Source organism: Phyllobates terribilis, unplaced genomic scaffold (genome assembly GCF_046119375.1).
Source record: "Phyllobates terribilis strain yellow unplaced genomic scaffold, ASM4611937v1 Scaffold_94__1_contigs__length_6153435, whole genome shotgun sequence".
NCBI classification, from domain to species: Eukaryota; Metazoa; Chordata; class Amphibia; order Anura; family Dendrobatidae; genus Phyllobates; species Phyllobates terribilis.
In genome coordinates this window covers 322570-349501 of record NW_027362854.1, presented here as the reverse complement: position 1 = coordinate 349501, position 26932 = coordinate 322570, and the positions used below count along the sequence as shown (strand labels likewise).

At 44.5% G+C, this 26932-nt stretch overlaps 16 non-coding genes across 16 annotated transcripts; all 16 read right to left on the bottom strand.

Annotated features, from left to right (window-relative positions):
• Positions 1-551: 551 nt before the first annotated feature.
• LOC141198008 (U2 spliceosomal RNA) lies at positions 552-742 on the bottom strand. Its single transcript, XR_012269992.1, has one exon. It is a non-coding gene; the product is annotated as a U2 spliceosomal RNA (small nuclear RNA).
• A 1115-nt stretch (positions 743-1857) lies between these two features.
• Positions 1858-2048, bottom strand: LOC141198505 (U2 spliceosomal RNA). The gene has a single exon (XR_012270453.1). It is a non-coding gene; the product is annotated as a U2 spliceosomal RNA (small nuclear RNA).
• A 1115-nt stretch (positions 2049-3163) lies between these two features.
• Positions 3164-3354, bottom strand: LOC141197997 (U2 spliceosomal RNA). The gene has a single exon (XR_012269991.1). It is a non-coding gene; the product is annotated as a U2 spliceosomal RNA (small nuclear RNA).
• Positions 3355-4469: 1115 nt separating this feature from the next.
• On the bottom strand, positions 4470-4660 carry LOC141197985 (U2 spliceosomal RNA). Its single transcript, XR_012269984.1, has one exon. It is a non-coding gene; the product is annotated as a U2 spliceosomal RNA (small nuclear RNA).
• Positions 4661-5775: 1115 nt separating this feature from the next.
• LOC141197974 (U2 spliceosomal RNA) lies at positions 5776-5966 on the bottom strand. The gene has a single exon (XR_012269974.1). It is a non-coding gene; the product is annotated as a U2 spliceosomal RNA (small nuclear RNA).
• Positions 5967-7081: 1115 nt separating this feature from the next.
• On the bottom strand, positions 7082-7272 carry LOC141197961 (U2 spliceosomal RNA). Its single transcript, XR_012269965.1, has one exon. It is a non-coding gene; the product is annotated as a U2 spliceosomal RNA (small nuclear RNA).
• A 1115-nt stretch (positions 7273-8387) lies between these two features.
• Positions 8388-8577, bottom strand: LOC141197852 (U2 spliceosomal RNA). The gene has a single exon (XR_012269879.1). It is a non-coding gene; the product is annotated as a U2 spliceosomal RNA (small nuclear RNA).
• Positions 8578-9691: 1114 nt separating this feature from the next.
• On the bottom strand, positions 9692-9882 carry LOC141197950 (U2 spliceosomal RNA). The gene has a single exon (XR_012269956.1). It is a non-coding gene; the product is annotated as a U2 spliceosomal RNA (small nuclear RNA).
• Positions 9883-10994: 1112 nt separating this feature from the next.
• On the bottom strand, positions 10995-11185 carry LOC141197938 (U2 spliceosomal RNA). The gene has a single exon (XR_012269947.1). It is a non-coding gene; the product is annotated as a U2 spliceosomal RNA (small nuclear RNA).
• A 1115-nt stretch (positions 11186-12300) lies between these two features.
• On the bottom strand, positions 12301-12491 carry LOC141197927 (U2 spliceosomal RNA). Its single transcript, XR_012269942.1, has one exon. It is a non-coding gene; the product is annotated as a U2 spliceosomal RNA (small nuclear RNA).
• Positions 12492-20004: 7513 nt separating this feature from the next.
• On the bottom strand, positions 20005-20195 carry LOC141197915 (U2 spliceosomal RNA). Its single transcript, XR_012269934.1, has one exon. It is a non-coding gene; the product is annotated as a U2 spliceosomal RNA (small nuclear RNA).
• A 1115-nt stretch (positions 20196-21310) lies between these two features.
• On the bottom strand, positions 21311-21501 carry LOC141197903 (U2 spliceosomal RNA). Its single transcript, XR_012269923.1, has one exon. It is a non-coding gene; the product is annotated as a U2 spliceosomal RNA (small nuclear RNA).
• Positions 21502-22616: 1115 nt separating this feature from the next.
• On the bottom strand, positions 22617-22807 carry LOC141197891 (U2 spliceosomal RNA). The gene has a single exon (XR_012269913.1). It is a non-coding gene; the product is annotated as a U2 spliceosomal RNA (small nuclear RNA).
• Positions 22808-23916: 1109 nt separating this feature from the next.
• LOC141198481 (U2 spliceosomal RNA) lies at positions 23917-24107 on the bottom strand. The gene has a single exon (XR_012270430.1). It is a non-coding gene; the product is annotated as a U2 spliceosomal RNA (small nuclear RNA).
• A 1115-nt stretch (positions 24108-25222) lies between these two features.
• LOC141197879 (U2 spliceosomal RNA) lies at positions 25223-25413 on the bottom strand. The gene has a single exon (XR_012269905.1). It is a non-coding gene; the product is annotated as a U2 spliceosomal RNA (small nuclear RNA).
• Positions 25414-26528: 1115 nt separating this feature from the next.
• Positions 26529-26719, bottom strand: LOC141197867 (U2 spliceosomal RNA). The gene has a single exon (XR_012269894.1). It is a non-coding gene; the product is annotated as a U2 spliceosomal RNA (small nuclear RNA).
• Positions 26720-26932: the final 213 nt, after the last annotated feature.

Here is a 26932-nt window from a genome sequence, read left to right as displayed (position 1 = left end):
CTCTTTTATAGTCTGCAGGCATTAAATGAAAGAAGTCAGTGTTCCAGCAGAAGGAGACAACGTTTCAGAAAAGGCATTGTAGCAAACCAAAAAAGAAATTTTAAGCGCAGCAGAGTAACCAGCGCACATACCTGTTAGCTCAGGTGAGTTTAAAAGGCTGCTGTTGATAACAAGGGCATTTGCTAAATAGATGGTGTGTGTGCAACAATATACTGAAAGGTCAATTATATTGTGCAGCTTATCTCACCACCTGTAGTTATTTAGGTGAAAGCTCCAAAATGCTTGCCTAATATGTCTGTTTATCCAAAAGGAAGTAAAAAGGGAGAGCTAGAAAGATAGCATTGCATCACATTACATGGCAATGCAATGCACAGTTGCTGAAGTTGAACCAAAATGAGCTTGTAATCTGGCTTCTGCAACTTTGAACATGAAAAATCCAATGAGGAGAAGAAAAGCAAAGCCAAAGAGTCCATCCCAAAATCCGACAAACAAGCAAAATGAACAAAAAACATTGAATTCAATTCTTTCTGATTTTAGAAACTGCATTAAAGAAGGGGTGCACCGGTCCTGGAGATACTGCAATACCAGGTCAATGCGTGGAGTGGACAGAGCAAGCTCTTTTTCCATCTCCCTGTTCTAAAAATCCATTTAATATATGGTCCCCAGATAGGGGACGTATCAGATATTAAACTGATAAGAACAGATACTACACTTGATCTTAGCCAAAAGGCCGAGAAGCGATAACCAGAATTGGTTTCAAACTACGGAGCCACCCAAGGATCCTGAAAAGTCCATTTGTGGAGATGAGCTCCTGGACTCCCGTTAAGAAGACATGTTGTCAACCTCTAGATCCCTTACATGCCTGCACTTTTCGGCTTGCTGCTGCTGCAATCCACGCGTTTTAGATCTGCATAACTCCACCTCTTTAAACACAGCACCTTCACCCCCTGCTGTTCCCACCCGCCTCAACACCGTTGGAAGGGAGGAGAACCAATTAAGGCGGGGGGTGGGGTGGAACGAGCAGCTGTCTACCCTTAGCAGGAGGGCTCCTGATTACATACCTCTCCTGCTGCTGCTGCTGCTGGCTGTCCAGCAGCAGACTGAAGGTGGCTGCTGCTGTGCACAGGTATATAAAGGCTCAGAGCCTATTATGACACGCGCAGCCAGCGTTCCATTGCCACATTCCATCTACTGCAGGCAGGATACCTGGCTGGCTGAATGTCGCTGAGAAGCTCACAGAGACCGCCATAAGCAACAGTTTAACAGAATGCCACAGACTAATCAACCAAACTTTTTGGGTTGGGTTCTCTTTTATAGTCTGCAGGCATTAAATGAAAGAAGTCAGTGTTCCAGCAGAAGGAGACAACGTTTCAGAAAAGGCATTGTAGCAAACCAAAAAAGAAATTTTAAGCGCAGCAGAGTAACCAGCGCACATACCTGTTAGCTCAGGTGAGTTTAAAAGGCTGCTGTTGATAACAAGGGCATTTGCTAAATAGATGGTGTGTGTGCAACAATATACTGAAAGGTCAATTATATTGTGCAGCTTATCTCACCACCTGTAGTTATTTAGGTGAAAGCTCCAAAATGCTTGCCTAATATGTCTGTTTATCCAAAAGGAAGTAAAAAGGGAGAGCTAGAAAGATAGCATTGCATCACATTACATGGCAATGCAATGCACAGTTGCTGAAGTTGAACCAAAATGAGCTTGTAATCTGGCTTCTGCAACTTTGAACATGAAAAATCCAATGAGGAGAAGAAAAGCAAAGCCAAAGAGTCCATCCCAAAATCCGACAAACAAGCAAAATGAACAAAAAACATTGAATTCAATTCTTTCTGATTTTAGAAACTGCATTAAAGAAGGGGTGCACCGGTCCTGGAGATACTGCAATACCAGGTCAATGCGTGGAGTGGACAGAGCAAGCTCTTTTTCCATCTCCCTGTTCTAAAAATCCATTTAATATATGGTCCCCAGATAGGGTACGTATCAGATATTAAACTGATAAGAACAGATACTACACTTGATCTTAGCCAAAAGGCCGAGAAGCGATAACCAGAATTGGTTTCAAACTTCGGAGCCACCCAAGGATCCTGAAAAGTCCATTTGTGGAGATGAGCTCCTGGACTCCCGTTAAGAAGACATGTTGTCAACCTCTAGATCCCTTACATGCCTGCACTTTTCGGCTTGCTGCTGCTGCAATCCACGCGTTTTAGATCTGCATAACTCCACCTCTTTAAACACAGCACCTTCACCCCCTGCTGTTCCCACCCGCCTCAACACCGTTGGAAGGGAGGAGAACCAATTAAGGCGGGGGGTGGGGTGGAACGAGCAGCTGTCTACCCTTAGCAGGAGGGCTCCTGATTACATACCTCTCCTGCTGCTGCTGCTGCTGGCTGTCCAGCAGCAGACTGAAGGTGGCTGCTGCTGTGCACAGGTATATAAAGGCTCAGAGCCTATTATGACACGCGCAGCCAGCGTTCCATTGCCACATTCCATCTACTGCAGGCAGGATACCTGGCTGGCTGAATGTCGCTGAGAAGCTCACAGAGACCGCCATAAGCAACAGTTTAACAGAATGCCACAGACTAATCAACCAAACTTTTTGGGTTGGGTTCTCTTTTATAGTCTGCAGGCATTAAATGAAAGAAGTCAGTGTTCCAGCAGAAGGAGACAACGTTTCAGAAAAGGCATTGTAGCAAACCAAAAAAGAAATTTTAAGCGCAGCAGAGTAACCAGCGCACATACCTGTTAGCTCAGGTGAGTTTAAAAGGCTGCTGTTGATAACAAGGGCATTTGCTAAATAGATGGTGTGTGTGCAACAATATACTGAAAGGTCAATTATATTGTGCAGCTTATCTCACCACCTGTAGTTATTTAGGTGAAAGCTCCAAAATGCTTGCCTAATATGTCTGTTTATCCAAAAGGAAGTAAAAAGGGAGAGCTAGAAAGATAGCATTGCATCACATTACATGGCAATGCAATGCACAGTTGCTGAAGTTGAACCAAAATGAGCTTGTAATCTGGCTTCTGCAACTTTGAACATGAAAAATCCAATGAGGAGAAGAAAAGCAAAGCCAAAGAGTCCATCCCAAAATCCGACAAACAAGCAAAATGAACAAAAAACATTGAATTCAATTCTTTCTGATTTTAGAAACTGCATTAAAGAAGGGGTGCACCGGTCCTGGAGATACTGCAATACCAGGTCAATGCGTGGAGTGGACAGAGCAAGCTCTTTTTCCATCTCCCTGTTCTAAAAATCCATTTAATATATGGTCCCCAGATAGGGGACGTATCAGATATTAAACTGATAAGAACAGATACTACACTTGATCTTAGCCAAAAGGCCGAGAAGCGATAACCAGAATTGGTTTCAAACTACGGAGCCACCCAAGGATCCTGAAAAGTCCATTTGTGGAGATGAGCTCCTGGACTCCCGTTAAGAAGACATGTTGTCAACCTCTAGATCCCTTACATGCCTGCACTTTTCGGCTTGCTGCTGCTGCAATCCACGCGTTTTAGATCTGCATAACTCCACCTCTTTAAACACAGCACCTTCACCCCCTGCTGTTCCCACCCGCCTCAACACCGTTGGAAGGGAGGAGAACCAATTAAGGCGGGGGGTGGGGTGGAACGAGCAGCTGTCTACCCTTAGCAGGAGGGCTCCTGATTACATACCTCTCCTGCTGCTGCTGCTGCTGGCTGTCCAGCAGCAGACTGAAGGTGGCTGCTGCTGTGCACAGGTATATAAAGGCTCAGAGCCTATTATGACACGCGCAGCCAGCGTTCCATTGCCACATTCCATCTACTGCAGGCAGGATACCTGGCTGGCTGAATGTCGCTGAGAAGCTCACAGAGACCGCCATAAGCAACAGTTTAACAGAATGCCACAGACTAATCAACCAAACTTTTTGGGTTGGGTTCTCTTTTATAGTCTGCAGGCATTAAATGAAAGAAGTCAGTGTTCCAGCAGAAGGAGACAACGTTTCAGAAAAGGCATTGTAGCAAACCAAAAAAGAAATTTTAAGCGCAGCAGAGTAACCAGCGCACATACCTGTTAGCTCAGGTGAGTTTAAAAGGCTGCTGTTGATAACAAGGGCATTTGCTAAATAGATGGTGTGTGTGCAACAATATACTGAAAGGTCAATTATATTGTGCAGCTTATCTCACCACCTGTAGTTATTTAGGTGAAAGCTCCAAAATGCTTGCCTAATATGTCTGTTTATCCAAAAGGAAGTAAAAAGGGAGAGCTAGAAAGATAGCATTGCATCACATTACATGGCAATGCAATGCACAGTTGCTGAAGTTGAACCAAAATGAGCTTGTAATCTGGCTTCTGCAACTTTGAACATGAAAAATCCAATGAGGAGAAGAAAAGCAAAGCCAAAGAGTCCATCCCAAAATCTGACAAACAAGCAAAATGAACAAAAAGCATTGAATTCAATTCTTTCTGATTTTAGAAACTGCATTAAAGAAGGGGTGCACCGGTCCTGGAGATACTGCAATACCAGGTCAATGCGTGGAGTGGACAGAGCAAGCTCTTTTTCCATCTCCCTGTTCTAAAAATCCATTTAATATATGGTCCCCAGATAGGGGACGTATCAGATATTAAACTGATAAGAACAGATACTACACTTGATCTTAGCCAAAAGGCCGAGAAGCGATAACCAGAATTGGTTTCAAACTACGGAGCCACCCAAGGATCCTGAAAAGTCCATTTGTGGAGATGAGCTCCTGGACTCCCGTTAAGAAGACATGTTGTCAACCTCTAGATCCCTTACATGCCTGCACTTTTCGGCTTGCTGCTGCTGCAATCCACGCGTTTTAGATCTGCATAACTCCACCTCTTTAAACACAGCACCTTCACCCCCTGCTGTTCCCACCCGCCTCAACACCGTTGGAAGGGAGGAGAACCAATTAAGGCGGGGGGTGGGGTGGAACGAGCAGCTGTCTACCCTTAGCAGGAGGGCTCCTGATTACATACCTCTCCTGCTGCTGCTGCTGCTGGCTGTCCAGCAGCAGACTGAAGGTGGCTGCTGCTGTGCACAGGTATATAAAGGCTCAGAGCCTATTATGACACGCGCAGCCAGCGTTCCATTGCCACATTCCATCTACTGCAGGCAGGATACCTGGCTGGCTGAATGTCGCTGAGAAGCTCACAGAGACCGCCATAAGCAACAGTTTAACAGAATGCCACAGACTAATCAACCAAACTTTTTGGGTTGGGTTCTCTTTTATAGTCTGCAGGCATTAAATGAAAGAAGTCAGTGTTCCAGCAGAAGGAGACAACGTTTCAGAAAAGGCATTGTAGCAAACCAAAAAAGAAATTTTAAGCGCAGCAGAGTAACCAGCGCACATACCTGTTAGCTCAGGTGAGTTTAAAAGGCTGCTGTTGATAACAAGGGCATTTGCTAAATAGATGGTGTGTGTGCAACAATATACTGAAAGGTCAATTATATTGTGCAGCTTATCTCACCACCTGTAGTTATTTAGGTGAAAGCTCCAAAATGCTTGCCTAATATGTCTGTTTATCCAAAAGGAAGTAAAAAGGGAGAGCTAGAAAGATAGCATTGCATCACATTACATGGCAATGCAATGCACAGTTGCTGAAGTTGAACCAAAATGAGCTTGTAATCTGGCTTCTGCAACTTTGAACATGAAAAATCCAATGAGGAGAAGAAAAGCAAAGCCAAAGAGTCCATCCCAAAATCCGACAAACAAGCAAAATGAACAAAAAACATTGAATTCAATTCTTTCTGATTTTAGAAACTGCATTAAAGAAGGGGTGCACCGGTCCTGGAGATACTGCAATACCAGGTCAATGCGTGGAGTGGACAGAGCAAGCTCTTTTTCCATCTCCCTGTTCTAAAAATCCATTTAATATATGGTCCCCAGATAGGGGACGTATCAGATATTAAACTGATAAGAACAGATACTACACTTGATCTTAGCCAAAAGGCCGAGAAGCGATAACCAGAATTGGTTTCAAACTACGGAGCCACCCAAGGATCCTGAAAAGTCCATTTGTGGAGATGAGCTCCTGGACTCCCGTTAAGAAGACATGTTGTCAACCTCTAGATCCCTTACATGCCTGCACTTTTCGGCTTGCTGCTGCTGCAATCCACGCGTTTTAGATCTGCATAACTCCACCTCTTTAAACACAGCACCTTCACCCCCTGCTGTTCCCACCCGCCTCAACACCGTTGGAAGGGAGGAGAACCAATTAAGGCGGGGGGTGGGGTGGAACGAGCAGCTGTCTACCCTTAGCAGGAGGGCTCCTGATTACATACCTCTCCTGCTGCTGCTGCTGGGGGCTGTCCAGCAGCAGACTGAAGGTGGCTGCTGCTGTGCACAGGTATATAAAGGCTCAGAGCCTATTATGACACGCGCAGCCAGCGTTCCATTGCCACATTCCATCTACTGCAGGCAGGATACCTGGCTGGCTGAATGTCGCTGAGAAGCTCACAGAGACCGCCATAAGCAACAGTTTAACAGAATGCCACAGACTAATCAACCAAACTTTTTGGGTTGGGTTCTCTTTTGTAGTCTGCAGGCATTAAATGAAAGAAGTCAGTGTTCCAGCAGAAGGAGACAACGTTTCAGAAAAGGCATTGTAGCAAACCAAAAAAGAAATTTTAAGCGCAGCAGAGTAACCAGCGCACATACCTGTTAGCTCAGGTGAGTTTAAAAGGCTGCTGTTGATAACAAGGGCATTTGCTAAATAGATGGTGTGTGTGCAACAATATACTGAAAGGTCAATTATATTGTGCAGCTTATCTCACCACCTGTAGTTATTTAGGTGAAAGCTCCAAAATGCTTGCCTAATATGTCTGTTTATCCAAAAGGAAGTAAAAAGGGAGAGCTAGAAAGATAGCATTGCATCACATTACATGGCAATGCAATGCACAGTTGCTGAAGTTGAACCAAAATGAGCTTGTAATCTGGCTTCTGCAACTTTGAACATGAAAAATCCAATGAGGAGAAGAAAAGCAAAGCCAAAGAGTCCATCCCAAAATCCGACAAACAAGCAAAATGAACAAAAAACATTGAATTCAATTCTTTCTGATTTTAGAAACTGCATTAAAGAAGGGGTGCACCGGTCCTGGAGATACTGCAATACCAGGTCAATGCGTGGAGTGGACAGAGCAAGCTCTTTTTCCATCTCCCTGTTCTAAAAATCCATTTAATATATGGTCCCCAGATAGGGGACGTATCAGATATTAAACTGATAAGAACAGATACTACACTTGATCTTAGCCAAAAGGCCGAGAAGCGATAACCAGAATTGGTTTCAAACTACGGAGCCACCCAAGGATCCTGAAAAGTCCATTTGTGGAGATGAGCTTCTGGACTCCCGTTAAGAAGACATGTTGTCAACCTCTAGATCCCTTACATGCCTGCACTTTTCGGCTTGCTGCTGCTGCAATCCACGCGTTTTAGATCTGCATAACTCCACCTCTTTAAACACAGCACCTTCACCCCCTGCTGTTCCCACCCGCCTCAACACCGTTGGAAGGGAGGAGAACCAATTAAGGCGGGGGGTGGGGTGGAACGAGCAGCTGTCTACCCTTAGCAGGAGGGCTCCTGATTACATACCTCTCCTGCTGCTGCTGCTGCTGGCTGTCCAGCAGCAGACTGAAGGTGGCTGCTGCTGTGCACAGGTATATAAAGGCTCAGAGCCTATTATGACACGCGCAGCCAGCGTTCCATTGCCACATTCCATCTACTGCAGGCAGGATACCTGGCTGGCTGAATGTCGCTGAGAAGCTCACAGAGACCGCCATAAGCAACAGTTTAACAGAATGCCACAGACTAATCAACCAAACTTTTTGGGTTGGGTTCTCTTTTATAGTCTGCAGGCATTAAATGAAAGAAGTCAGTGTTCCAGCAGAAGGAGACAACGTTTCAGAAAAGGCATTGTAGCAAACCAAAAAAGAAATTTTAAGCGCAGCAGAGTAACCAGCGCACATACCTGTTAGCTCAGGTGAGTTTAAAAGGCTGCTGTTGATAACAAGGGCATTTGCTAAATAGATGGTGTGTGTGCAACAATATACTGAAAGGTCAATTATATTGTGCAGCTTATCTCACCACCTGTAGTTATTTAGGTGAAAGCTCCAAAATGCTTGCCTAATATGTCTGTTTATCCAAAAGGAAGTAAAAAGGGAGAGCTAGAAAGATAGCATTGCATCACATTACATGGCAATGCAATGCACAGTTGCTGAAGTTGAACCAAAATGAGCTTGTAATCTGGCTTCTGCAACTTTGAACATGAAAAATCCAATGAGGAGAAGAAAAGCAAAGCCAAAGAGTCCATCCCAAAATCCGACAAACAAGCAAAATGAACAAAAAACATTGAATTCAATTCTTTCTGATTTTAGAAACTGCATTAAAGAAGGGGTGCACCGGTCCTGGAGATACTGCAATACCAGGTCAATGCGTGGAGTGGACAGAGCAAGCTCTTTTTCCATCTCCCTGTTCTAAAAATCCATTTAATATATGGTCCCAGATAGGGGACGTATCAGATATTAAACTGATAAGAACAGATACTACACTTGATCTTAGCCAAAAGGCCGAGAAGCGATAACCAGAATTGGTTTCAAACTACGGAGCCACCCAAGGATCCTGAAAAGTCCATTTGTGGAGATGAGCTCCTGGACTCCCGTTAAGAAGACATGTTGTCAACCTCTAGATCCCTTACATGCCTGCCTTTTCGGCTTGCTGCTGCTGCAATCCACGCGTTTTAGATCTGCATAACTCCACCTCTTTAAACACAGCACCTTCACCCCCTGCTGTTCCCACCCGCCTCAACACCGTTGGAAGGGAGGAGAACCAATTAAGGCGGGGGGTGGGGTGGAACGAGCAGCTGTCTACCCTTAGCAGGAGGGCTCCTGATTACATACCTCTCCTGCTGCTGCTGCTGCTGGCTGTCCAGCAGCAGACTGAAGGTGGCTGCTGCTGTGCACAGGTATATAAAGGCTCAGAGCCTATTATGACACGCGCAGCCAGCGTTCCATTGCCACATTCCATCTACTGCAGGCAGGATACCTGGCTGGCTGAATGTCGCTGAGAAGCTCACAGAGACCGCCATAAGCAACAGTTTAACAGAATGCCACAGACTAATCAACCAAACTTTTTGGGTTGGGTTCTCTTTTATAGTCTGCAGGCATTAAATGAAAGAAGTCAGTGTTCCAGCAGAAGGAGACAACGTTTCAGAAAAGGCATTGTAGCAAACCAAAAAAGAAATTTTAAGCGCAGCAGAGTAACCAGCGCACATACCTGTTAGCTCAGGTGAGTTTAAAAGGCTGCTGTTGATAACAAGGGCATTTGCTAAATAGATGGTGTGTGTGCAACAATATACTGAAAGGTCAATTATATTGTGCAGCTTATCTCACCACCTGTAGTTATTTAGGTGAAAGCTCCAAAATGCTTGCCTAATATGTCTGTTTATCCAAAAGGAAGTAAAAAGGGAGAGCTAGAAAGATAGCATTGCATCACATTACATGGCAATGCAATGCACAGTTGCTGAAGTTGAACCAAAATGAGCTTGTAATCTGGCTTCTGCAACTTTGAACATGAAAAATCCAATGAGGAGAAGAAAAGCAAAGCCAAAGAGTCCATCCCAAAATCCGACAAACAAGCAAAATGAACAAAAAACATTGAATTCAATTCTTTCTGATTTTAGAAACTGCATTAAAGAAGGGGTGCACCGGTCCTGGAGATACTGCAATACCAGGTCAATGCGTGGAGTGGACAGAGCAAGCTCTTTTTCCATCTCCCTGTTCTAAAAATCCATTTAATATATGGTCCCCAGATAGGGGACGTATCAGATATTAAACTGATAAGAACAGATACTACACTTGATCTTAGCCAAAAGGCCGAGAAGCGATAACCAGAATTGGTTTCAAACTACGGAGCCACCCAAGGATCCTGAAAAGTCCATTTGTGGAGATGAGCTCCTGGACTCCCGTTAAGAAGACATGTTGTCAACCTCTAGATCCCTTACATGCCTGCACTTTTCGGCTTGCTGCTGCTGCAATCCACGCGTTTTAGATCTGCATAACTCCACCTCTTTAAACACAGCACCTTCACCCCCTGCTGTTCCCACCCGCCTCAACACCGTTGGAAGGGAGGAGAACCAATTAAGGCGGGGGGTGGGGTGGAACGAGCAGCTGTCTACCCTTAGCAGGAGGGCTCCTGATTACATACCTCTCCTGCTGCTGCTGCTGGCTGTCCAGCAGCAGACTGAAGGTGGCTGCTGCTGTGCACAGGTATATAAAGGCTCAGAGCCTATTATGACACGCGCAGCCAGCGTTCCATTGCCACATTCCATCTACTGCAGGCAGGATACCTGGCTGGCTGAATGTCGCTGAGAAGCTCACAGAGACCGCCATAAGCAACAGTTTAACAGAATGCCACAGACTAATCAACCAAACTTTTTGGGTTGGGTTCTCTTTTATAGTCTGCAGGCATTAAATGAAAGAAGTCAGTGTTCCAGCAGAAGGAGACAACGTTTCAGAAAAGGCATTGTAGCAAACCAAAAAAGAAATTTTAAGCGCAGCAGAGTAACCAGCGCACATACCTGTTAGCTCGGGTGAGTTTAAAAGGCTGCTGTTGATAACAAGGGCATTTGCTAAATAGATGGTGTGTGTGCAACAATATACTGAAAGGTCAATTATATTGTGCAGCTTATCTCACCACCTGTAGTTATTTAGGTGAAAGCTCCAAAATGCTTGCCTAATATGTCTGTTTATCCAAAAGGAAGTAAAAAGGGAGAGCTAGAAAGATAGCATTGCATCACATTACATGGCAATGCAATGCACAGTTGCTGAAGTTGAACCAAAATGAGCTTGTAATCTGGCTTCTGCAACTTTGAACATGAAAAATCCAATGAGGAGAAGAAAAGCAAAGCCAAAGAGTCCATCCCAAAATCCGACAAACAAGCAAAATGAACAAAAAACATTGAATTCAATTCTTTCTGATTTTAGAAACTGCATTAAAGAAGGGGTGCACCGGTCCTGGAGATACTGCAATACCAGGTCAATGCGTGGAGTGGACAGAGCAAGCTCTTTTTCCATCTCCCTGTTCTAAAAATCCATTTAATATATGGTCCCCAGATAGGGGACGTATCAGATATTAAACTGATAAGAACAGATACTACACTTGATCTTAGCCAAAAGGCCGAGAAGCGATAACCAGAATTGGTTTCAAACTACGGAGCCACCCAAGGATCCTGAAAAGTCCATTTGTGGAGATGAGCTCCTGGACTCCCGTTAAGAAGACATGTTGTCAACCTCTAGATCCCTTACATGCCTGCACTTTTCGGCTTGCTGCTGCTGCAATCCACGCGTTTTAGATCTGCATAACTCCACCTCTTTAAACACAGCACCTTCACCCCCTGCTGTTCCCACCCGCCTCAACACCGTTGGAAGGGAGGAGAACCAATTAAGGCGGGGGGTGGGGTGGAACGAGCAGCTGTCTACCCTTAGCAGGAGGGCTCCTGATTACATACCTCTCCTGCTGCTGCTGCTGCTGGCTGTCCAGCAGCAGACTGAAGGTGGCTGCTGCTGTGCACAGGTATATAAAGGCTCAGAGCCTATTATGACACGCGCAGCCAGCGTTCCATTGCCACATTCCATCTACTGCAGGCAGGATACCTGGCTGGCTGAATGTCGCTGAGAAGCTCACAGAGACCGCCATAAGCAACAGTTTAACAGAATGCCACAGACTAATCAACCAAACTTTTTGGGTTGGGTTCTCTTTTATAGTCTGCAGGCATTAAATGAAAGAAGTCAGTGTTCCAGCAGAAGGAGACAACGTTTCAGAAAAGGCATTGTAGCAAACCAAAAAAGAAATTTTAAGCGCAGCAGAGTAACCAGCGCACATACCTGTTAGCTCAGGTGAGTTTAAAAGGCTGCTGTTGATAACAAGGGCATTTGCTAAATAGATGGTGTGTGTGCAACAATATACTGAAAGGTCAATTATATTGTGCAGCTTATCTCACCACCTGTAGTTATTTAGGTGAAAGCTCCAAAATGCTTGCCTAATATGTCTGTTTATCCAAAAGGAAGTAAAAAGGGAGAGCTAGAAAGATAGCATTGCATCACATTACATGGCAATGCAATGCACAGTTGCTGAAGTTGAACCAAAATGAGCTTGTAATCTGGCTTCTGCAACTTTGAACATGAAAAATCCAATGAGGAGAAGAAAAGCAAAGCCAAAGAGTCCATCCCAAAATCCGACAAACAAGCAAAATGAACAAAAAACATTGAATTCAATTCTTTCTGATTTTAGAAACTGCATTAAAGAAGGGGTGCACCGGTCCTGGAGATACTGCAATACCAGGTCAATGCGTGGAGTGGACAGAGCAAGCTCTTTTTCCATCTCCCTGTTCTAAAAATCCATTTAATATATGGTCCCCAGATAGGGGACGTATCAGATATTAAACTGATAAGAACAGATACTACACTTGATCTTAGCCAAAAGGCCGAGAAGCGATAACCAGAATTGGTTTCAAACTACGGAGCCACCCAAGGATCCTGAAAAGTCCATTTATGGAGATGAGCTCCTGGACTCCCGTTAAGAAGACATGTTGTCAACCTCTAGATCCCTTACATGCCTGCACTTTTCGGCTTGCTGCTGCTGCAATCCACGCATTTTAGATCTGCATAGCTCCACCTCTTTAAACACAGCACCTTCACCCCCTGCTGTTCCCACCCGCCTCAACACCGTTGGAAGGGAGGAGAACCAATTAAGGCGGGGGGTGGGGTGGAACGAGCAGCTGTCTACCCTTAGCAGGAGGGCTCCTGATTACATACCTCTCCTGCTGCTGCTGCTGCTGGCTGTCCAGCAGCAGACTGAAGGTGGCTGCTGCTGTGCACAGGTATATAAAGGCTCAGAGCCTATTATGACACGCGCAGCCAGCGTTCCATTGCCACATTCCATCTACTGCAGGCAGGATACCTGGCTGGCTGAATGTCGCTGAGAAGCTCACAGAGACCGCCATAAGCAACAGTTTAACAGAATGCCACAGACTAATCAACCAAACTTTTTGGGTTGGGTTCTCTTTTATAGTCTGCAGGCATTAAATGAAAGAAGTCAGTGTTCCAGCAGAAGGAGACAACGTTTCAGAAAAGGCATTGTAGCAAACCAAAAAAGAAATTTTAAGCGCAGCAGAGTAACCAGCGCACATACCTGTTAGCTCAGGTGAGTTTAAAAGGCTGCTGTTGATAACAAGGGCATTTGCTAAATAGATGGTGTGTGTGCAACAATATACTGAAAGGTCAATTATATTGTGCAGCTTATCTCACCACCTGTAGTTATTTAGGTGAAAGCTCCAAAATGCTTGCCTAATATGTCTGTTTATCCAAAAGGAAGTAAAAAGGGAGAGCTAGAAAGATAGCATTGCATCACATTACATGGCAATGCAATGCACAGTTGCTGAAGTTGAACCAAAATGAGCTTGTAATCTGGCTTCTGCAACTTTGAACATGAAAAATCCAATGAGGAGAAGAAAAGCAAAGCCAAAGAGTCCATCCCAAAATCCGACAAACAAGCAAAATGAACAAAAAACATTGAATTCAATTCTTTCTGATTTTAGAAACTGCATTAACCCCTTAAGCCCCGCGGGTGGTTGCACGTTAATGACCGGGCCAATTTTTACAATTCTGACCACTGTCACTTTATGAGGTAATTACTCTCGAACGCTTCAACGGATCCCCCTGATTCTGAGATTGTTTTTTAGTGACATATTGTACTTCATGATTGTGGAAAAATTTCTTCGATATCACTTGCGTTTATTTGTGAAAAAAACGGAAATTTGGCGAAAATTTTGAAAATTTTGCAATTTTCAAAATTTGAATTTTTAAGCCCTGAAATCAGAGCGATATGTCACACAAAAGAGTTAATAAATAACATTTCCCACATGTCTACTTTACATCAGCACAATTTTGGAACCAAAATTTTTTTTTGTTAGGGAGCTATAAGGGTTAAAAGTTGACCAGCGATTTCTCATTTTTCCAACAAAATTTACAAAACCATTTTTTTAGGGACCACATCACATTTGAAGTCACTTTGAGAGGTCTTTATGACAGAAAATACCCAAAAGTGACACCATTCTAAAAACTGCACCCCTCAAGGTGCTCAAAACCACATTCAAGAACTTTATTAACCCTTCAGGTGCTTCACAGGAATTTTTTGAATGTGGAAGAAAAAAATGAACATTTAACTTTTTTCACAAAAATGTTAATTTAGACCCAATTTTTTTTATTTTCACAGGGGTAACAAGAAAAAATGGACCCCAAAATTTGTTGTGCAATTTCCCCTGGGCACGCAGATACCCAATATTTGGGGAAAAAATACTGTTTGGGCGCACGGCAGGGCTCGGAAGGGAAGGAGCGCTATTTGACTTTTTGATTGTAAAATTTGCTTGAATAATTAGCGGACGCCATGTTGTGTTTGGAGAGCCCATGTGTGCCCAAACTTTGGAGCTCCCCCACAAGTGACCCCATTTTGGAAACTAGACCCCCCAAGGCACCTTTCTAGATGCATAGTGAGCACTTGCAACCCCCAGGTGCTTCACAAATTGATTCGTAACAATGAAAAAGTGAAAAAAAAAAACACTTTTTCATTTTTATGAATCAATTTGTGAAGCACCTGAGTGTTCCAAGTGCTCACAATGCATCTAGATAGGTGCCTTGGGGGGTCTAGTTTCCAAAATGGGGTCACTTGTGGGGCAGCTCCAATGTTTGGGCACACAGCGGCTCTCCAAACGCAACATGGTGTCGCTAACAATTTGAGCCGATTTTCCGTTAAATTTGTTAGAGGACACCATGTTGCATTTAGAGAGTCCCTGTGTGCCCAAACATTGGAGCTCCCCCACAAGTGACCCCATTTTGGAAACTAGACCCCCCAAGGCACCTATCTAGATGCATAGTGAGCACTTGGAACCCCCAGGTGCTTCACAAATTGATTCGTAACAATGAAAAAGTGAAAAAAAAAAAACTTTTTCATTTGTATGAATCAATTTGTGAAGCACCTGAGGGTTCCAAGTGCTCACTATGCATCTAGATAGGTGCCTTGGGTGGTCTAGTTTCCAAAATGGGGTTACTTGTGGGGGAGCTCCAATATTTGGGCACACAGCGGCTCTCTAAATGCAACATGGTGTCCGCTAACAAATTGAATGGAAAATCTGCTCAAATTGTTAGCGGACACCACATTGCGTTTGGAGAGCTTCTCTGTGCCCAAACTTTGGAGCTCCCCCACAAGTGACCCCATTTTGGAAACTAGACCCCCCAAGGCACCTTTCTAGATGCATAGTGAGCACTTGGAACCCCCAGGTGCTTCACAAATTGATTCGTAATAATGAAAAAGTGAAAAAAAAAACACTTTTTCATTTTTACGAATCAATTTGTGAAGCACCTAGGGGTTCCAAGTGCTCACTATGCATCTAGATAGGTGCCTTGGGGGGTCTAGTTTCCAAAATGGGGTCACTTGTGGGGGAGCTCCAATGTTTGGGCACACAGGGACTCTCTAAATGCAACATGGTATCCGCTAACAAATTGAATGGAAAATCGGCTCAAATTGTTAGCGGACGCCACATTGCGTTTGGAGAGCCCCTCTGTGCCCAAACTTTGGAGCTCCCCCACAAGTGACCCCATTTTGGAAACTAAACCCCCCAAGGCACCTTTCTAGATGCATAGTGAGCACTTGGAACCCCCAGGTGCTTCACAAATTGATTCGTAATAATGAAAAAGTGAAAAAAAAAACACTTTTTCATTTTTACGAATCAATTTGTGAAGCACCTAGGGGTTCCAAGTGCTTACTATGCATCTAGATAGGTGCCTTGGGGGGTCTAGTTTCCAAAATGGGGTCACTTGTGGGGGAGCTCCAATGTTTGGGCACACAGGGACTCTCTAAATGCAACATGGTATCCGCTAACAAATTGAATGGAAAATCGGCTCAAATTGTTAGCGGACGCCACATTGCGTTTGGAGAGCCCCTCTGTGCCCAAACTTTGGAGCTCCCCCACAAGTGACCCCATTTTGGAAACTAGACCCCCCAAGGCACCTTTCTAGATGCATAGTGAGCACTTGGAACCCCCAGGTGCTTCACAAATTGATTCGTAATAATGAAAAAGTGAAAAAAAAAACACTTTTTCATTTTTACGAATTAATTTGTGAAGCACCTAGGGGTTCCAAGTGCTCACTATGCATCTAGATAGGTGCCTTGGGGGGTCTAGTTTCCAAAATGGGGTCACTTGTGGAGGAGCTCCAATGTTTGGGCACACAGGGACTCTCCAAATGCAACATGATATCCGCTAACAATTTGAGCCGACAATTTGTTAGCGGATATCATGTTGCATTTGGAGAGTCCCTGTGTGCCCAAACATTGGAGCTCCCCCACAAGTGACCCCATTTTGGAAACTAGACCCTCCAAGGCACCTATCTAGATTCATAGTGAGCACTTGGAACCCCAGGTGCTTCACAAATTGATTCATAAAAATGAAAAAGTGTTTTTTTTTTCACTTTTTCATTTTTACGAATTAATTTGTGAAGCACCTGGGGGTTCCAAGTGCTCACTATGCATCTAGAAAGGTGCCTTGGGGGGTCTAGTTTCCAAAATGGGGTCACTTGTGGGGGAGCTCCAAAGTTTGGGCACAGAGGGGCTTTCCAAACGCAATGTGGTGTCCGCTAACAATTTGAGCCGATTTTCCATTCAATTTGTTAGCGGATACCATGTTGCATTTAGAGAGTCCCTGTGTGCCCAAACATTGGATCTCCCCCACAAGTGACCCCATTTTGGAAACTAGACCCCCCAAGGCACCTATCTAGATTCATAGTGAGCACTTGGAACCCCAGGTGCTTCACAAATTGATTCATAAAAATGAAAAAGTGTTTTTTTTTTCACTTTTTCATTTTTACGAATCAATTTGTGAAGCACCTGGGGGTTCCAAGTGCTCACTATGCATCTAGAAAGGTGCCTTGGGGGGTCTAGTTTCCAAAATGGGGTCACTTGTGGGGGAGCTCCAAAGTTTGGGCACAGAGGGGCTCTCCAAACGCAATGTGGTGTCCGCTAACAATTTGAGCCGATTTTCCATTCAATTTGTTAGCGGATACCATGTTGCATTTAGAGAGTCCCTGTGTGCCCAAACATTGGAGCTCCCCCACAAGTGACCCCATTTTGGAAACTAGACCCCCCAAGGCACCTTTCTAGATTCATAGTGAGCACTTGGAACCCCAGGTGCTTCACAAATTGATTCATAAAAATGAAAAAGTGTTTTTTTTTTCACTTTTTCATTTTTATGAATCAATTTGTGAAGCACCTGGGGGTTCCAAGTGCTCACTATGCATCTAGAAAGGTGCCTTGGGGGGTCTAGTTTCCAAAATGGGGTCACTTGTGGGGGAGCTCCAAAGTTTGGGCACAGAGGGGCTCTCCAAACGCAATGTGGTGTCCGCTAACAATTTGAGCCGATTTTCCATTCAATTTGTTAGCGGATACCATGTTGCATTTAGAGAGTCCCTGTGTGCCCAAACATTGGAGCTCCCCCACAAGTGACCCCATTTTGGAAACTAGACCCCCCAAGGCACCTATCTAGATTCATAGTGAGCACTTGGAACCCCAGGTGCTTCACAAATTGATTCATAAAAATGAAAAAGTGTTTTATTTTCACTTTTTCATTTTTACGAATCAATTTGTGAAGCACCTGGGGGTTCTAAGTGCTCACTATGCATCTAGATAGGTGCCTTGGGGGGTCTAGTTTCCAAAATGGGGTCACTTGTGGGGGAGCTCCAATGTTTGGACACACAGGGGCTCTCCAAACGCAACATGGCGTCCGCTAACAATTTGAGCCGATTTTCCATTCAATTTGTTAGCGGACACCATGTCGCGTTTGGAGAGCCCGTGATGTGCCTAAACAGTGGAGCTCCCCCACAAGTGTCCCCATTTTGGAAACTATACCCCTCAAAGATTTTATTAAGGTGTATAGTGAACATTTTGAACCCAGAGGTACGGCACATTATTTGTTTACATTAGGTCATCATATTGAATAAGTTTTCATTATTCTTGAGCGCAAGTGCTCGCTACTTGAGTTTGCATCGGGTACTCAGGTATGCACCATGTACAGCGTGTGCTCGAGTGACATGCTCGAGTCCCTGCTCCGCATGTTTCACGGTTATTAGACACCCAAAAAAAAACATGCGGGGATCGCTCGTGCATGGCAGGCAATCCCCGTAAAGTTTTTTGGCCGCGAAGCATATGGGGCAGAGACTCGAGCATGTCACTCAAATACCCACGATACTAAATGCATACCAGAGCACCCGATGCAAACTCAAGTAGCGAGCACTTGCTCTCAACACTAGTCGCCATTTCGTCATCTTTTTTTCTTACTTTTGAAAAAAATCCCAACCCCAGCCCTAACCCTAGCACAACCCTAGCCCCAGCACAACCCTAGCCCCAGCACAACCCTAGCCCCAGCACAGCCCTAGCCCCAAACCCAGCCCTAACCCTAGCCCAATCCTAACTCAAGAGTTTATTTTTGACGCCGTTCCTTGTGCGGTATAAGTGATTAGACGACTTTATTCTTCGGGTCGGTGTGATTACAGCAATGCCAGAATCATATGGGGTTTTTATGACTGACAGCTGTCACACACTAAAAGACGCATTTTTTGTAAAATCTAGTTTTTGCATCGCCATATTTTGAGAGCTATAATTTTTCCAGATTTTGGCAGACAGTCATGTGACGGCTCGTTTTTTGCGGGATGACTTGACGTTGTTATTGGTGCCATTTTCAGGCACGTGACATTTTTTGATCGCTTTCTATTCCGATTTTTGGGAGGCAGAATAAACAAAAACCAACAATTCAGGAATTGTTTTTTTTTTTTTTTTTTATTCTGTTCCGCGTGTGGTAAAATTGATAAGGCAGCTTTACTCTTCGGGTCAGTACGTTTACAGCGGTACCACATTTGTATCATTTTTCTATGTTTTGGCGCTTATACACAATAAAAGCTATTTTATAGAAATAAATATTTTTTAGTATCGCTTTATTCTGAGAGCTATAACTTTTTATTTTTCGGCTGATGGAGCTATATGGCAGCTTGTTTTTTGCGGGACGAGATGACGTTTTCAGCGGTATCATTTCTATTTATATACGTCTTTTTGATCGCGTGTTATTCCACTTTTTGTTTGGCGGTATGGTGATAAAGCATTGTTTTTTGCTTGGTTTTTTTTTTTTTTTTTTTACCGTGTTCACTGAAGGGGTTGACTAGTGGGACAGTTTTATAGGTCAGGTTGTTCCGGACGCGGCGATACCAAATATGTGTACTTTTATTGTTTTTTTTTTATTTTTTTTATAATAATATTTATTGATGGGTACATTATATTTTTATTTTTGGTGTATTATTTTTTTTATTTTTTTATAATATTTTTGCACATTTTTTTTTTTTTTTTTTTTCCACTTTCACACAGTTTATACACTTTATTACTTTGTCCCACTCTGGGACTTTCACTTTTTTTTTTCTGATCGCCTGCATGGCACAGGAATGGAGCACCATCCCTATGCCATGAAGGCTGTCAGAAGTGCACAGTGTGAAGATTGCTTGGAGATGCACTGCACATGTCCAAGCAATCTTCCTGCTCTCTGGTGACCCGGATGTTGTCATGACGACATCGGGTCGTCATGGCAACACCCGGGAAGCCTTTGCAGACTGCGCTGGAAGCCGGAAGAGGAGGTGAGTATCGCCGATCACCTCCCCTTGCCCCCACAATGCCGCGATCGACTTCGATCGACTTCGATCGCAGCATCGCGGGGGTTAATGTGCTGGGAGCGGTGCGTGACCGCTCCCTGCACATAGTACCGGGTGTCAGCTGTGACAATCAGCTGACACCCGGCGGCGATCGCGCCCGCACAGCCTGTGTGCGGGCGCGATCGCGATGACGTACTAATACGGGTCTGGCTCTTAAGTCCCAGGGCACAGACGCGTATTAGTACGTCAGATGTTATTAAGGGGTTAAAGAAGGGGTGCACCGGTCCTGGAGATACTGCAATACCAGGTCAATGCGTGGAGTGGACAGAGCAAGCTCTTTTTCCATCTCCCTGTTCTAAAAATCCATTTAATATATGGTCCCCAGATAGGGGACGTATCAGATATTAAACTGATAAGAACAGATACTACACTTGATCTTAGCCAAAAGGCCGAGAAGCGATAACCAGAATTGGTTTCAAACTACGGAGCCACCCAAGGATCCTGAAAAGTCCATTTGTGGAGATGAGCTCCAGGACTCCCGTTAAGAAGACATGTTGTCAACCTCTAGATCCCTTACATGCCTGCACTTTTCGGCTTGCTGCTGCTGCAATCCACGCGTTTTAGATCTGCATAACTCCACCTCTTTAAGCACAGCACCTTCACCCCCTGCTGTTCCCACCCGCCTCAACACCGTTGGAAGGGAGGAGAACCAATTAAGGCGGGGGGTGGGGTGGAACGAGCAGCTGTCTACCCTTAGCAGGAGGGCTCCTGATTACATACCTCTCCTGCTGCTGCTGCTGCTGGCTGTCCAGCAGCAGACTGAAGGTGGCTGCTGCTGTGCACAGGTATATAAAGGCTCAGAGCCTATTATGACACGCGCAGCCAGCGTTCCATTGCCACATTCCATCTACTGCAGGCAGGATACCTGGCTGGCTGAATGTCGCTGAGAAGCTCACAGAGACCGCCATAAGCAACAGTTTAACAGAATGCCACAGACTAATCAACCAAACTTTTTGGGTTGGGTTCTCTTTTATAGTCTGCGGGCATTAAATGAAAGAAGTCAGTGTTCTAGCAGAAGGAGACAACGTTTCAGAAAAGGCATTGTAGCAAACCAAAAAAGAAATTTTAAGCGCAGCAGAGTAACCAGCGCACATACCTGTTAGCTCAGGTGAGTTTAAAAGGCTGCTGTTGATAACAAGGGCATTTGCTAAATAGATGGTGTGTGTGCAACAATATACTGAAAGGTCAATTATATTGTGCAGCTTATCTCACCACCTGTAGTTATTTAGGTGAAAGCTCCAAAATGCTTGCCTAATATGTCTGTTTATCCAAAAGGAAGTAAAAAGGGAGAGCTAGAAAGATAGCATTGCATCACATTACATGGCAATGCAATGCACAGTTGCTGAAGTTGAACCAAAATGAGCTTGTAATCTGGCTTCTGCAACTTTGAACATGAAAAATCCAATGAGGAGAAGAAAAGCAAAGCCAAAGAGTCCATCCCAAAATCCGACAAACAAGCAAAATGAACAAAAAACATTGAATTCAATTCTTTCTGATTTTAGAAACTGCATTAAAGAAGGGGTGCACCGGTCCTGGAGATACTGCAATACCAGGTCAATGCGTGGAGTGGACAGAGCAAGCTCTTTTTCCATCTCCCTGTTCTAAAAATCCATTTAATATATGGTCCCCAGATAGGGGACGTATCAGATATTAAACTGATAAGAACAGATACTACACTTGATCTTAGCCAAAAGGCCGAGAAGCGATAACCAGAATTGGTTTCAAACTACGGAGCCACCCAAGGATCCTGAAAAGTCCATTTGTGGAGATGAGCTCCTGGACTCCCGTTAAGAAGACATGTTGTCAACCTCTAGATCCCTTACATGCCTGCACTTTTCGGCTTGCTGCTGCTGCAATCCACGCGTTTTAGATCTGCATAACTCCACCTCTTTAAACACAGCACCTTCACCCCCTGCTGTTCCCACCCGCCTCAACACCGTTGGAAGGGAGGAGAACCAATTAAGGCGGGGGGTGGGGTGGAACGAGCAGCTGTCTACCCTTAGCAGGAGGGCTCCTGATTACATACCTCTCCTGCTGCTGCTGCTGCTGGCTGTCCAGCAGCAGACTGAAGGTGGCTGCTGCTGTGCACAGGTATATAAAGGCTCAGAGCCTATTATGACACGCGCAGCCAGCGTTCCATTGCCACATTCCATCTACTGCAGGCAGGATACCTGGCTGGCTGAATGTCGCTGAGAAGCTCACAGAGACCGCCATAAGCAACAGTTTAACAGAATGCCACAGACTAATCAACCAAACTTTTTGGGTTGGGTTCTCTTTTATAGTCTGCAGGCATTAAATGAAAGAAGTCAGTGTTCCAGCAGAAGGAGACAACGTTTCAGAAAAGGCATTGTAGCAAACCAAAAAAGAAATTTTAAGCGCAGCAGAGTAACCAGCGCACATACCTGTTAGCTCAGGTGAGTTTAAAAGGCTGCTGTTGATAACAAGGGCATTTGCTAAATAGATGGTGTGTGTGCAACAATATACTGAAAGGTCAATTATATTGTGCAGCTTATCTCACCACCTGTAGTTATTTAGGTGAAAGCTCCAAAATGCTTGCCTAATATGTCTGTTTATCCAAAAGGAAGTAAAAAGGAAGAGCTAGAAAGATAGCATTGCATCACATTACATGGCAATGCAATGCACAGTTGCTGAAGTTGAACCAAAATGAGCTTGTAATCTGGCTTCTGCAACTTTGAACATGAAAAATCCAATGAGGAGAAGAAAAGCAAAGCCAAAGAGTCCATCCCAAAATCCGACAAACAAGCAAAATGAACAAAAAACATTGAATTCAATTCTTTCTGATTTTAGAAACTGCATTAAAGAAGGGGTGCACCGGTCCTGGAGATACTGCAATACCAGGTCAATGCGTGGAGTGGACAGAGCAAGCTCTTTTTCCATCTCCCTGTTCTAAAAATCCATTTAATATATGGTCCCCAGATAGGGGACGTATCAGATATTAAACTGATAAGAACAGATACTACACTTGATCTTAGCCAAAAGGCCGAGAAGCGATAACCAGAATTGGTTTCAAACTACGGAGCCACCCAAGGATCCTGAAAAGTCCATTTGTGGAGATGAGCTCCTGGACTCCCGTTAAGAAGACATGTTGTCAACCTCTAGATCCCTTACATGCCTGCACTTTTCGGCTTGCTGCTGCTGCAATCCACGCGTTTTAGATCTGCATAACTCCACCTCTTTAAACACAGCACCTTCACCCCCTGCTGTTCCCACCCGCCTCAACACCGTTGGAAGGGAGGAGAACCAATTAAGGCGGGGGGTGGGGTGGAACGAGCAGCTGTCTACCCTTAGCAGGAGGGCTCCTGATTACATACCTCTCCTGCTGCTGCTGGCTGTCCAGCAGCAGACTGAAGGTGGCTGCTGCTGTGCACAGGTATATAAAGGCTCAGAGCCTATTATGACACGCGCAGCCAGCGTTCCATTGCCACATTCCATCTACTGCAGGCAGGATACCTGGCTGGCTGAATGTCGCTGAGAAGCTCACAGAGACCGCCATAAGCAACAGTTTAACAGAATGCCACAGACTAATCAACCAAACTTTTTGGGTTGGGTTCTCTTTTATAGTCTGCAGGCATTAAATGAAAGAAGTCAGTGTTCCAGCAGAAGGAGACAACGTTTCAGAAAAGGCATTGTAGCAAACCAAAAAAGAAATTTTAAGCGCAGCAGAGTAACCAGCGCACATACCTGTTAGCTCAGGTGAGTTTAAAAGGCTGCTGTTGATAACAAGGGCATTTGCTAAATAGATGGTGTGTGTGCAACAATATACTGAAAGGTCAATTATATTGTGCAGCTTATCTCACCACCTGTAGTTATTTAGGTGAAAGCTCCAAAATGCTTGCCTAATATGTCTGTTTATCCAAAAGGAAGTAAAAAGGGAGAGCTAGAAAGATAGCATTGCATCACATTACATGGCAATGCAATGCACAGTTGCTGAAGTTGAACCAAAATGAGCTTGTAATCTGGCTTCTGCAACTTTGAACATGAAAAATCCAATGAGGAGAAGAAAAGCAAAGCCAAAGAGTCCATCCCAAAATCCGACAAACAAGCAAAATGAACAAAAAACATTGAATTCAATTCTTTCTGATTTTAGAAACTGCATTAAAGAAGGGGTGCACCGGTCCTGGAGATACTGCAATACCAGGTCAATGCGTGGAGTGGACAGAGCAAGCTCTTTTTCCATCTCCCTGTTCTAAAAATCCATTTAATATATGGTCCCCAGATAGGGGACGTATCAGATATTAAACTGATAAGAACAGATACTACACTTAATCTTAGCCAAAAGGCCGAGAAGCGATAACCAGAATTGGTTTCAAACTACGGAGCCACCCAAGGATCCTGAAAAGTCCATTTGTGGAGATGAGCTCCTGGACTCCCGTTAAGAAGACATGTTGTCAACCTCTAGATCCCTTACATGCCTGCACTTTTCGGCTTGCTGCTGCTGCAATCCACGCGTTTTAGATCTGCATAACTCCACCTCTTTAAACACAGCACCTTCACCCCCTGCTGTTCCCACCCGCCTCAACACCGTTGGAAGGGAGGAGAACCAATTAAGGCGGGGGGTGGGGTGGAACGAGCAGCTGTCTACCCTTAGCAGGAGGGCTCCTGATTACATACCTCTCCTGCTGCTGCTGCTGCTGGCTGTCCAGCAGCAGACTGAAGGTGGCTGCTGCTGTGCACAGGTATATAAAGGCTCAGAGCCTATTATGACACGCGCAGCCAGCGTTCCATTGCCACATTCCATCTACTGCAGGCAGGATACCTGGCTGGCTGAATGTCGCTGAGAAGCTCACAGAGACCGCCATAAGCAACAGTTTAACAGAATGCCACAGACTAATCAACCAAACTTTTTGGGTTGGGTTCTCTTTTATAGTCTGCAGGCATTAAATGAAAGAAGTCAGTGTTCCAGCAGAAGGAGACAACGTTTCAGAAAAGGCATTGTAGCAAACCAAAAAAGAAATTTTAAGCACAGCAGAGTAACCAGCGCACATACCTGTTAGCTCAGGTGAGTTTAAAAGGCTGCTGTTGATAACAAGGGCATTTGCTAAATAGATGGTGTGTGTGCAACAATATACTGAAAGGTCAATTATATTGTGCAGCTTATCTCACCACCTGTAGTTATTTAGGTGAAAGCTCCAAAATGCTTGCCTAATATGTCTGTTTATCCAAAAGGAAGTAAAAAGGGAGAGCTAGAAAGATAGCATTGCATCACATTACATGGCAATGCAATGCACAGTTGCTGAAGTTGAACCAAAATGAGCTTGTAATCTGGCTTCTGCAACTTTGAACATGAAAAATCCAATGAGGAGAAGAAAAGCAAAGCCAAAGAGTCCATCCCAAAATCCGACAAACAAGCAAAATGAACAAAAAACATTGAATTCAATTCTTTCTGATTTTAGAAACTGCATTAAAGAAGGGGTGCACCGGTCCTGGAGATACTGCAATACCAGGTCAATGCGTGGAGTGGACAGAGCAAGCTCTTTTTCCATCTCCCTGTTCTAAAAATCCATTTAATATATGGTCCCCAGATAGGGGACGTATCAGATATTAAACTGATAAGAACAGATACTACACTTGATCTTAGCCAAAAGGCCGAGAAGCGATAACCAGAATTGGTTTCAAACTACGGAGCCACCCAAGGATCCTGAAAAGTCCATTTGTGGAGATGAGCTCCTGGACTCCCGTTAAGAAGACATGTTGTCAACCTCTAGATCCCTTACATGCCTGCACTTTTCGGCTTGCTGCTGCTGCAATCCACGCGTTTTAGATCTGCATAACTCCACCTCTTTAAACACAGCACCTTCACCCCCTGCTGTTCCCACCCGCCTCAACACCGTTGGAAGGGAGGAGAACCAATTAAGGCGGGGGGTGGGGTGGAACGAGCAGCTGTCTACCCTTAGCAGGAGGGCTCCTGATTACATACCTCTCCTGCTGCTGCTGCTGCTGGCTGTCCAGCAGCAGACTGAAGGTGGCTGCTGCTGTGCACAGGTATATAAAGGCTCAGAGCCTATTATGACACGCGCAGCCAGCGTTCCATTGCCACATTCCATCTACTGCAGGCAGGATACCTGGCTGGCTGAATGTCGCTGAGAAGCTCACAGAGACCGCCATAAGCAACAGTTTAACAGAATGCCACAGACTAATCAACCAAACTTTTTGGGTTGGGTTCTCTTTTATAGTCTGCAGGCATTAAATGAAAGAAGTCAGTGTTCCAGCAGAAGGAGACAACGTTTCAGAAAAGGCATTGTAGCAAACCAAAAAAGAAATTTTAAGCGCAGCAGAGTAACCAGCGCACATACCTGTTAGCTCAGGTGAGTTTAAAAGGCTGCTGTTGATAACAAGGGCATTTGCTAAATAGATGGTGTGTGTGCAACAATATACTGAAAGGTCAATTATATTGTGCAGCTTATCTCACCACCTGTAGTTATTTAGGTGAAAGCTCCAAAATGCTTGCCTAATATGTCTGTTTATCCAAAAGGAAGTAAAAAGGGAGAGCTAGAAAGATAGCATTGCATCACATTACATGGCAATGCAATGCACAGTTGCTGAAGTTGAACCAAAATGAGCTTGTAATCTGGCTTCTGCAACTTTGAACATGAAAAATCCAATGAGGAGAAGAAAAGCAAAGCCAAAGAGTCCATCCCAAAATCCGACAAACAAGCAAAATGAACAAAAAACATTGAATTCAATTCTTTCTGATTTTAGAAACTGCATTAAAGAAGGGGTGCACCGGTCCTGGAGATACTGCAATACCAGGTCAATGCGTGGAGTGGACAGAGCAAGCTCTTTTTCCATCTCCCTGTTCTAAAAATCCATTTAATATATGGTCCCCAGATAGGGGACGTATCAGATATTAAACTGATAAGAACAGATACTACACTTGATCTTAGCCAAAAGGCCGAGAAGCGATAACCAGAATTGGTTTCAAACTACGGAGCCACCCAAGGATCCTGAAAAGTCCATTTGTGGAGATGAGCTCCTGGACTCCCGTTAAGAAGACATGTTGTCAACCTCTAGATCCCTTACATGCCTGCACTTTTCGGCTTGCTGCTGCTGCAATCCACGCGTTTTAGATCTGCATAACTCCACCTCTTTAAACACAGCACCTTCACCCCCTGCTGTT